The 11,885-nt window shown below is 31.8% G+C and overlaps 2 long non-coding RNA genes across 2 annotated transcripts; both read right to left on the bottom strand.

The window, feature by feature from the left end:
- Window positions 1–43: 43 nt before the first annotated feature.
- LOC111707506 (uncharacterized) lies at window positions 44–6,359 on the bottom strand. The gene is made up of 4 exons (XR_002766456.1): window positions 6,276–6,359; window positions 3,288–3,349; window positions 845–954; window positions 44–79 (listed from the first exon to the last, which is right to left on the bottom strand). It is a non-coding gene; the product is annotated as an uncharacterized LOC111707506 (long non-coding RNA).
- Window positions 6,360–7,768: 1,409 nt separating this feature from the next.
- Window positions 7,769–10,177, bottom strand: LOC111707501 (uncharacterized). The gene is made up of 3 exons (XR_002766454.1): window positions 10,115–10,177; window positions 8,870–8,940; window positions 7,769–7,843 (listed from the first exon to the last, which is right to left on the bottom strand). It is a non-coding gene; the product is annotated as an uncharacterized LOC111707501 (long non-coding RNA).
- Window positions 10,178–11,885: the final 1,708 nt, after the last annotated feature.

An 11,885-nucleotide genomic window follows, 5' to 3' on the forward strand; every position in this document is an offset into this window, starting at 1 on the left:
ATTGCTGATCGTAAAAGATCAACAAAACTCGCCCACTGTTACAGTAAGAGCAGAAAAAGACCATGTTATAATCAGCATTCTAACATAATATATTTTAATCAAGAAGAACTGAGAACCATAAAATAGTTAAATGATTATATTCTGATTTCTAGATGTACTGAGCTCAAAACTTTTGTGTTGTGCTGAGCCTGAAACTTAAGACAGAGTATCGTAATGGACCCCAGTATCGGAATCCCGGTTTTATAATTGGGGTCATGACAGTTTAGTAGATACCGACATTTATGTTAAAAAATACTATTTTATCTGGTTTCTTTGCATTCTCTTTTTGTTTTCAGATTTCTTAAATTAAAATCTACGAAAATGTGTGAACTCAAAAGAGAAAGTCAGGAGCTTTGTTTAACGATATCTCTCTTAAATTTCCGGGTCTGGATCAACAATCAGTATTCGTAGACTTCTGAAGTCCTAGATATAAACTAATAAATCTAAGATACCCCTTGTTGGTTTACCCTGCAGGGATAACTCAAATATAATTAAAGTTGCCACCGTGGATATCAAGATCAAGCGTTGTAAACATTAACACTATTTCACACAAAAGTTTTGAGGCTCAATTTTCTGGATGATTCAATTATGCATTTTTTGATCTTTGCGACATTTCATGGTGAAAAGAAACACCAAACTAATTATTTCATATTTTACACAAGTAATGATAAAGTAAAAATATCATTATTTAAATCTTACACCGAAAAATTTTCTTATAATTGTTAATAATGTTAGAATTCCAATTATTATTCTCGAAAAAGGAAAACGAAGATTTGTTTTTCGTAAACATGATCCTTTAAGTTACCTGTAAGAAGCCCCTAAGTGTTGTAGAGGGTTAGTAACTGCTCTATGTCTTTCAATAGCAATGGTGACCAGCATATAGTTAGACAAGGTCAGCGAGAAGGTTTGCATGAACTGATTCAAAAACATAAATTAAAAATAAATAGAAAATGATTAGCTATGTATACAAATGGTATGAGGGATAGGGATTGTGTACATTTTAATATGAAATACTTGTAGTGCTCAGTAACTGGTTTCAGTTCAATAAACAACAACAATCCCAGCCTTCCTACCCTGCCCAATACTGTAGTGCTCAGTAACTGGTTTCAGTTCAATAAACAACAACAATCCCAGCCTTCCTACCCTGCCCAATACTGTAGTGCTCAGTAACTGGTTTAAGTTCAATAAACAACAACAATCCCAGCCTTCCTACCCTGCCCATTGAAGCTCCGACCTTTGTAGTGCTCAGTAACTGGTTTCAGTTCAATAAACAACAACAATCCCAGCCTTCCTACCCTGCCCATTGAAGCTCCGACCTTTGTATATGTTTTGATTAATTCCTAGTTTACATTGGACAAAACGCTGCCTGAACTACGGTACAAGGATTTACCGGCCGGTACAACATACACATTATTATGGTTGAGAACATATAAGATTTAAATCTTTCGTACAATTTACTTTAATTTAGCTTGAAATACTTCTCAATCAAATGTGTACACCAGGGGGGATGATAGTTCTCTACCTGTGTGCTCAGTTTATAGCTGTACTGTACACTTACAACTGTTACTTATATTGATATACTATAGGTTAGGCCGGAATCAACTTATAATAAACAAATATGCAATACGCTCTCGGTATAGTTTATGGCCTGTAAAATTAGTAAAGGAGTAGCGTACATCATCACTCTATACACTATAACCTCGTTGGTGTACACACTTTATGTATACTGCCTTGAAAAATATTGCCCTAGGTTAGCAAAAAACAAAAATCGTTTATATAAAAAAATACTGATACATTTTAAGTGCAGCTTTGGTTTCTACAGGGTGTCCCAAAAAACATGGGAATTCAGTGACGAATTCGAAGTCGGCTTTGTATAAGATTTATGATTTAGTATAGCGATACCTACTTATATGAAAGCTGTCATCCCGGTGAATTTTTCGTCTGCTAGAGTTTAAATATTGTTGTTTGTTTATGTTTTGGTTCATTACGAATGTAATGAATAAAATTAGAAGATTTCGAGTAAAAATAAAGTACACTGTTCATACTGCAGAAATTTTAAAGAAATAAATAATTATTNTTTACGTAAAATATACTCTAGCAGACGAAATTACATAATATGTCTTTACATCAGGTATTACAATACTAAGCCTTAAAAAAGACGACATCGAATTCGTCACTGAATTCCCATGTTTTTTGGGACACCCTGTATCAATTTCTCTTATAATTCGGAAGAGGCATATTTTAAGTTAACCATATTCCTACTTTTCGAAAACGAAAACGGAACATATTTTTTCTTTTAAATGGTGAATTTCGTTTCTTTTCTGCTTAAAATTGAATTAAACTTGTACTTGATGTATTTAAATGTCGTCTTATGTGTTAACATCCTTAAATGGCAACCTTTGAAATTTTGATAAAAAAAATTTGAAGTTTGTCCAGTCGTGAAAGAATCTGGGTTCTCCTCAGAATAGTCTAAATATTGTTGATTTGGATATCAGATATTTATACTCGTTCGGCAGAAAATGATAAATATAATTCAACTTATAGTGCCGTTAAGGATTTGACAAACCATTACAGCCGTTCATACTACAAAAGACCGTTAACGGCTGCATTGTTAACAATTTCATATCCCTTAACAAATTTATTTTGGCGCTTAGTGCCGTTAATACTGAAATAGACCGTTAACAGTTAACAATTTCTTTAACCATTACAAACAACATTTTGGAGCTTCGCGCTGTTAATTTCTCTGTTTTAACGGTTGAACAAACCGTTAACAAAACGGCAAGAAAAAGTTGGGACGTGTTCAGCCCTAGTCGGAATAGGGTTAAATTGACTTCATACTATGTACCAAAATGCGAACCAAAAAAAGAAAATTATGTTACAATTATAATATATGACAAATAGGTTTACATTAGAAGTATCATTTTAGGTTTACATTAGAAGTATCATTTTAGGTTTACATTAGAAGTATCATTTTAGGTTTACATTAGAAGTATTATTTTAGGTTTACAATTATTAAGTTTAAAAGAAGCATTTCCTACCCCTCATCATAAATATGCATTAAAATGCAAAATTTGATTATTTGATTATTTAGATTCACATCCTCAATATCCATAAATTACAGGTCATTTTTAGGTTCCACGTGATTGAAGATTGATAGGTTTAAGTTGATTAGATGGTTTTAAATGATTTTAAAAACCTTCAAATCACTTTAAACCTATTAATTCGTCCTTCATAAACCAGCTTTTTACCTTGAGAAATTTGCAGTACGCGTTTCCTCCGATCCAGCCTGTGGCCTCCCATAAACACTGGCCTGAGAATAAATATAAACAATGTGAAATGTAACTAAAAGAATTCCTAATGTTTTGTACGAACTATCGAATATTAATTAAAATAACAGATAGAACACTCTGTCGTCTTTTAAAGATTTAAGTGTGTTTCGTTCACAATACCCCTGAGGCAGAAGCCAAACTGTAAATGTAAATATAGCAGGTTCTATTTCTGTTGTGTAATTCTACAGAGAGAGAGCCTGTTCTACGCCGACTACGCTTAACTCCTTTCGGCTTCTGCCTCAGGGTTATTGTGTACGAAACACACATAAATCTTTAAAAGACGACATCTAGTGTCCTATTTGTTATCTTAATTAATCTATGGTTAAACCTAGCGAGTAATCTGTGAGAATTTGATTTCTCTTATAAATTTACTGGATATGCATTGATATTCGATTCTAATTGGTTAAAGAAAAACTTTTTAATTCTATACAGTGAGATCTCTCAAAATGCTTGTAGTTTAAACTTTATGTATATCTTTTCGACCTGATATAAAACTTTTTTATTTTAAAGTATTTTAGATTCAGTAGATCATGGTTTGGGATGTGCCTTATTTTTAACAGACTTTTGACCACCATTTCCTACCTATGATTCTCCTAACAGAGGGAGGTTAAGTTACTAAACGTCCCTTGGGACAGTTATGTAAATAGCTAGCCGCTGAGTGAAGTTTTCGAGAGAAAAAACCGCGCATTTTCATCTCAAAAGATGATAAATGTATTTACAACTACTTTTTTCGGTAAATTTAAATTTTACTTAACCACGGGTTCCCTCGACCAGTTTTGTTTACTAAAAATCCCTCACTGCGCTTTGGAAGTCTTATTGGCAAAATTGGTCATGGGAACCCTTGGTTATGTAAAATTCACTTAACTTTTCTCTTTAAAGTAGTTGTGAATATTTATTTTTTAGTTTACAATTAACAAAATGGTAAAAGATGAAGATTGATAGGAAAATTAATTCAATTAAGTTCCCTTTGAAAAGGTTTTGGTTAGATTAGATTAACCTCAATGTATCTTAGGCGGATGTATGATTCATTCACTCATTTCTAGGGTTTCCAATCGGAATTCTTTTGTGCGGAATTGCGCGCAGTTGTTCTTGAATTGTGCGAAATTGCGCGCAGTTGTTCTTGTATTGTGCGGAATTGCGCGTAAATTTTAGGGCCCGCATTTGCGCGGAAGTAAAATCCACTTGCGTTGGAAATCCTACAATTTCACATTGTCTGTGGGGCCTCACATGACCCCAGGGAAGGTTTATGCATGATCAAAATTTAACAAATTAGCCTCCAACAAAACTCGATTTTCATTAAATTCTGAAAATCCAGGAAAGGAATTGAGTTTTTGCTACAGGCTCAAATTTTCTAATCTTTATATATTTGCAACCCAAAGGTGTAAAGTAAACCTTTGATATTTTAAACTTATTAGATTGGGTTTCAAAGATATTGGGATAAGAAAATCAGAGTTTGTGGCAAAGACTCAATTCCTTTCTTTTAAAAAATCCGCGAGCTTTTTTTGTTACTGTTTTACAATGTATACAAAGAGTAAATGTTTATAATTGAAATAGAATATGACGCGAAGCGCACTGAAAGCATAAATAATTAAAAAATGTATAAACGCTGAGTTTTCACACAGAATTTCATTTCAAGGATAAAACAAAAGACTTCTTTTATGAGACTAGGAAAAATATTTTGTAAATCATAAAAAAGTCGTACAACTTAAGATACAATTTCTACTTAGGATTGTTTAACATGCATAAATATATTTCCTTCTTTTGCTTGTCTACAACGGAAAATATATTTATTCTTTTTTACAATTTAAAGCTTTTATTTACGGGATTAGTTACCTGCCATTGGGAATATTTCTTGTTTAGTTAGTTACCTGCCATTGAGAATATTTCTTGCTTAGTTAGTTACCTGCCATTGGGAATATTTCTCGTTTAGTTACCTGACATTGGGAAAATTTATTGTTTATTTTCCTGCCATTAGGAATATTTCTCACTTAGTTACCTGACATTGGGAATATTTTTTTTTTAGTTACCTGACATTGGGAATATTTCTCGTTTAGTTACCCACCATTGGAAAAATTTCTTGTTTAGTTACCTGCCATTGGAAATATTTCTTGTTTAGTTACCCACCATTGGAAATATTTCTCGTTTATTTACCCACCATTGGAAATATTTCTCGTTTAGTTACCCACCATTGGAAATATTTCTCGTTTAGTTACCCACCATTGGAAATATTTCTTGTTTAGTTACCCACCATTGGAAATATTTCTTGTTTAGTTACCCACCATTGGAAATATTTCTCGTTTAGTTACCTGCCATTGGGAATATTTCTTGTTTAGTTAGTTACCTGCCATTGGGAAAATTTCTCGTTTAGTTACCTGTCATTGAGAATATTTCTCGTTTAGTTACCTGCCATTGAGAATATTTCTAGTTTAGTCTGCCATTGGGAATATTTCTTGTTTAGTTAGTTACCTGCCATTGTGAATATTTCTTGTTTAGTTAGTTACCTGCCATTGAGAATATTTCTAGTTTAGTTAGTTACCTGCCATTGGGAATATTTCTCGTTTAGTTACCTACCATTGAGAATATTTCTCGTTTAGTTACCTGACATTGGGAATATTTCTTGTTTAGTTAGCTACCTGCCATTGGGAATATTTCTCGTTTAGTTACCTGACATTGGGAATATTTCTTGTTTATTTTCCTGCCATTGAGAATATTTCTCACTTAGTTACCTAAAATTTGGAATATTTCTTGTTTAGTTACCTAAAATTTGGAATATTTCTTGTTTAGTTACCTGACTTTGGGAATATTTCTCGTTTATTTACTTAACATTGGGAATATTTCTTGTTTAATTAACTGCCATTGAGAATACTTCTCAATTAGTTTCCTGTCCTTGGGTTCTTGTTTAGTTACCTGCCATTGGGAATGCTGTGACGAGTAAGTCGGCTATTATCAGATTTAGAAAGACTTTAAAAAGATTATTATTCTCAATTTTCTGATTGATGTTATTCATTTTTTTGTTGAGAATTTTTAGAGATGTTCGTAAACATGCTTATATACATGATAGCCCACTTATCTTTTAAAAATTTAAATGTGCATGGGACAAAAAGTAAAAAAGAATTTAGAAAGTAAAAATAATGAATTTTGTAAATTTTAAATTAATATATTTGCAAAACTGATGATAATTATGTAATTATGAGGTAAAATTATTAATGTACTTTTAGCGTTTTAGTCATTTGGAGAATTGTTATATTGTAGACATCTGGAATGTAAATTAATTTAGCAATAAAATAAAAACAAATGAAAACCCATTTGGAAAATGCGCCAAACAGTATATTTCACTTGAATGTGTTGTAAACAGAAGGCTTCAACAGCTAAACGGGATATTATGAGAAATACCGCTTGTTTATAACAATGTTAACCATCATTTTATCAGATAAAAATAACGAAAATTTTTTTTTTAATAATTGAGAAAATCGGTCCCTAGTGATCCTTTTCTTTGCCATAACCTTCCTCCCTTTAAAGAATATTTCTTCCTTTAAATTTTTATTTTTACATGAATACACAAATTATATTTTTTAATGAATACCTATTTTAATGAAAAATTCTTAAAGGTTAAATTTTTTGCAGCATTCATTTTGAAACTTATTTGAGATTTAGGAGTCAAATACATAGTTAAATTCAATTCGCTCAAAATTGGAAATTTTTTCTGAATTTTTAGCCTTAGGGGGAACTTTAAAGAACTTAGTTTCTAAATGAAAGAGTTCCTCCCCCCCTCCCCGGTTTTCTGGAGTTCACACATGTTTTTACTTAATTTGTACGCTTAAAATCATATGGTTAATTGCATTGCTTTTAAATTCATACAGTCGTTGTTGTTTATATCAATACAATGAAGACGAATAATTCGATTTCAATTTCTGATTTCTTCAATGCTTTCAAACAGAATGGAAACAAAACAAGCTGTCAATTAGTAGTTTCTCTTTGTTTACTTGTAAACTTGTAATTTAAAGGTAAGCTTGTCAGAAATCAATACTTGAATAGAAAAGCTGTCTTCATAGTATTGATGTTACCGCCGAGCACTGCACTGTATGGAATCTAATAGTTATTATATTTTTTTCTCCTGGGGGGGGGGGCAGATCATATCAAAAAGTAGAAGTATATGAAACTCCGAGAGGGAGCAAATGAAGGAATAAATCTTAAACTCAGTTTCTCTGCAAAAAAGCTAGAAATGTAGAACGAAAAATAATAGAAACAGATAATAGAATGGGAGAAGCTGAATAGCCTATCCGTATATTATTAAACTAACACTAATTCTTAAAGTTAAAACAATATTATTGTCTCTGATGATATTGTACGGATAGGGTCTTCATTAAGACGGGGTTTCTTGTAAAATATATTCTCGAATTCCTGTGTGTTTTCTGTTCCGAAGAATAGTTTACAAAGAGCTGCAGTGTTCCCAAGGAGAGATATGACAACTAGACCTAAACAGCACCTTCGAGCATTTAGCTATATATGAAAAGTTGTGATCTCTGTTTGTCTGTCTGTATGTTTGTCCGATAATATCTCAGGAGTCCTTTAAGGCCAATTTGCCTAAAATTTTGATTGGAGAACTCAGGAAAGCCACGGGAATTTTCTTAGTTTGGTTTTGAGATTCTAAATTTTAAGGGTCCACTTTAATTGGGAAAAATAGTTAAAATCGTAATTTTTGACAAAGTGCGGGTGAACGGCGGGAATAATTATGACTTCCCCGGGTTTCCTAGCTCGTGTTTTATAAACTGTAGTCAAACTTTTTTAGTTGTGACTCTCGATATCAAACACTGATCTTCATTTCAGATCAACGGATTAACATTATATCTCTTTGACATCTGGTGATTACTGATTATCTTACCCTGCAGGGATAACTTGAATTGAAGGATCTAGCGTTTGATTTAAAATGTCCACATTGGATATTAAGATCAAGCATTTAAGATCATAAATATCCTCACAAAAGTCCTGATCTCTGATTTTCCATAATATTTAAAGGACTGAAGGAGTTATAAATTCAAATAACTCTAGATTTGTGGAGTGGTAATTTATAAATCACAATGTAGCCTTGAATCTTTATTTTATTAAGAAAAATCATTATTTTCATCGGTGGATTCTCTACAATAGGGACCCACGCATTTATGTATTTTTCCAGACACAATGGGAGGAAATCATTTGAATTAATTACTTTTTAAACTAGAAAACCAAAGATATATTCCATATTATCGATCAGATAAGGTTTAAAGGGTACAGATGTGAATCGGAAGGATAATGTGGAAGGTCACTTGAAATGACAACAACAGTCCCTTTGGGCTTTGAAGGTTTCCTGTTATTCATTAGCATTGAGTTTGGAATTAATGAATTATGAAAAGTAGATATAGCGTGGTTTCCCTAAAAAACAGGTACCCATGGAGAAAAGGCTTAAAAGAAGTAGTTGGCAAAATACTTCTCGATTTGTGCGTAAGACAGTGCACGCACTGTACCTGCTAGGATTGGAACTCTATGATTAAAGTTATAAGCTCCTCCATCCTCCACTTCAACCTCAATATCCTCACTATATAAACAATCAAATCAAATATGAAAATATGATATTTGTAAAAGGACTGTTTAGACATGAATTCAAGTGACTCTATTTTTAATACAAGTGAAAGGTCCGATACACAATGTTACCCACAATACCTTTTCATAATCAAGAGTGAAGAAGATATCTTTGTTTTTAACTTCGGCGATTGATTTTTTTAAATTGTGGTTTCTTACAAAAATGGTTTGCGGATTTCTGCCATCTTTGCACATGGAGGGTCACTTGAAATTTAGCTAACAGTCCTTTTAAGATTTGTAGGATAAAGACATTTATTTGAATTTAAAAGTAATTATTGAAACCATTACTCCATGTCCTATTATAATATTTATAGTCTGTAAATATTTATGACAAAGACTCCAGCTCTGAGAATCACCCCCGGGAAATATCTTTATTTATAAGATTGGTGGTTTAGCTTCCATAATCTATTCATATTAATACAGGAGGGTGGCTTAGGTGAGAAATCCTTTTACTCAGGGTACATGGTGATTTATCTTGTAAAGAAATTCACAACTATTATTAACACTAATCCTTAAACGTATTAGGCACCCCTCCCCCCCCCACAGGTTATCGTTATGAAACCCGGTATCGGAATTGGTCTAATAAATGTTGTCAGGCAATTTTGTAGATCTTTTTTTTCAGAATTATTATTTACATGATTAATTTTATATTATTTTTTATTTTTGTGTATCTTTATTTAAATGTATTCCAGTGTATATAACCCAAAAGGAAACTCGAGAGTTTCGTTAAACTTTAATCTTTAAAATTTCTGGCTCTGAGCTAGAGCAATGTAAAGAAAAGCAGTAATATAGCTAGGACCAATTCTTTATGAAACGCCAGTAATTTTCTTTGACAATTGTGTTCAAACAGCCAGCAGTAAATATCGAAGAAATCAATATGAATTTTTTCTTTGTGTATTATTCTCCTTTCCTGGTTTAGAAGTGTATATTTTTTCCTTATCGTTATACAACTACACAGCAAATTGCATCGGATGAAAAAAGTGAAAAACAAGAACCCCTTTCAGTCAGGGAGTTCAACATAAAAAAATGCTTCAAGACCATAATAAGCCATTTTCTTAGTCACCCTGTAATGTAATGCATAGTGCAGGTTCCAACAATTACAGAGTTTTAGTGTAAAATAATTTCTTTACCTCACATTGAGTAATGAGTGAGAACAGTTCAAAGAGTTCAGACATAGTTTTGCCATTATTTCTTTAAAAAATATTTAAAGGAATTGAGTTTTTGCCACAAACTAAAATCGTCTGACTCCATTATCTTTGCAACCTAATGGTGTAAACCTTTGATATTTCAAACTTAAATTATTTTATCTATAAGTATAACTAGTTTGAAATATCTAAGGTCTACGGCATTGGGTTACAAAGATATAGAGATTAGAAAATCAGAGTTTGTGGCAAAAATTCAACTCCTTTATGCAAGTTCATTTCTGCTGAATAACAGTGATCCAAACACTGTGCAGAAGACTTGTGACATTACTAGTACAAGTTTGTGGGAACGAAAAGTAAATATTAGAATATATCCGGTGTAAATATTAGAATATATCCGGTATAAATATTAGAATATATCCGGTATAAATATTAGAATATATCCGGTATAAATATTAGAATATATCCGGTATACATATTAGAATATATTCGGTATAAGTATTAAAAAATATCCAGTATAAATATTAGAATATATCCGGTATAAATATTAAAAAATAACCGGTATAAATATTAGAATATATCCGGTATCAATATAAATATTAGAATATATCCGGTATAAATATTAGAATATATCCGGTATAAAATATTAGAATATATCCGGTATAAATATTAGAATTTCAACCTTTTTTATTCTTCTCTATAGTTTTTCTAAAAGAGGAGTTATGATTGAAAACATGAAAAAATTCAACTCTACTTTCAATTTACTTTAGTTTAACTTGAAAGGTTTGCAAGCTTTCTAGCAAAAAATAAAACAGAATTTACTATTAAAAACTTAGCTATAACAGCTATATAGCTCTGAAATAAACATTCCTAGGGCTACAAAAAATGAGGGGGTTGGTAAGGAAAAAATCAAAGAACAGGGTATTATGACATTAGAAAGTCCATTCAGTCTTAAAATTTGTTGCAATTGCAAAAATTCGAACAAATGTCATCCGTGAAATCTCATCCTCTGTGGCGAGTGTAATCCTGTAAATGTATATGAGCCACTGCCACAAAGAGAAAGAACGAATTTTTGAAACAAACTTTTTAAAAAACTATAGTTTTTATTGAACAAACGCTTTTTCCGAAATTTTTTTTGAAAAAACAATCATTTTTTGAACGATTGGAAAATAAACGAATGAAATGGGTCACTTACGAACGATGAACGAAAGAAATGAAAAAAAGTCGAACGTGCTCATCTCTAGTAGAGACTACGAACGTGCCTATCTTTTTATACAGGTAAAATGTGCCCATCTCTATTGTAAAATAGTCATTTCTATGCATTGTTTTCCTTAATCCTTATATTTTGGCAAATTTTATCCCGGAGGAAGGATAAACGCAAAAAAATTCTTTCTCTGGATTCAAACTTCCTGAAGTTTATTAGAGTCTCTGGTTAATGCCTTAAAAGTTAATTGTTCAAGTTTGATGGGAATCTTGGGTAATATGTTCTTATGAGCACTTTCATGCATAAATATTATTAAAATCATTCTCCAATCATACATTATTAACGAAAACTCGAAATCTCTTAAAAACTTGTCAAAAAATGGTCGTGAAATTAAAGTTCAAATTTCTTGAAACTGGTTTGTTAAATTATTTTCCAAAAGCATAGGATTTTCAACAAAAAATTTAACGAATTTCGCATGAATTTTTGCCAAATATGAACTATTTTCACAAGAAAAAATCGCAAAAATGAAGGAAAATTTTCGGTTTGTTTTAGCAT

This window comes from Eurytemora carolleeae, unplaced genomic scaffold (genome assembly GCF_000591075.1).
Source record: "Eurytemora carolleeae unplaced genomic scaffold, Eaff_2.0 scaffold268, whole genome shotgun sequence".
NCBI classification, from domain to species: Eukaryota; Metazoa; Arthropoda; class Copepoda; order Calanoida; family Temoridae; genus Eurytemora; species Eurytemora carolleeae.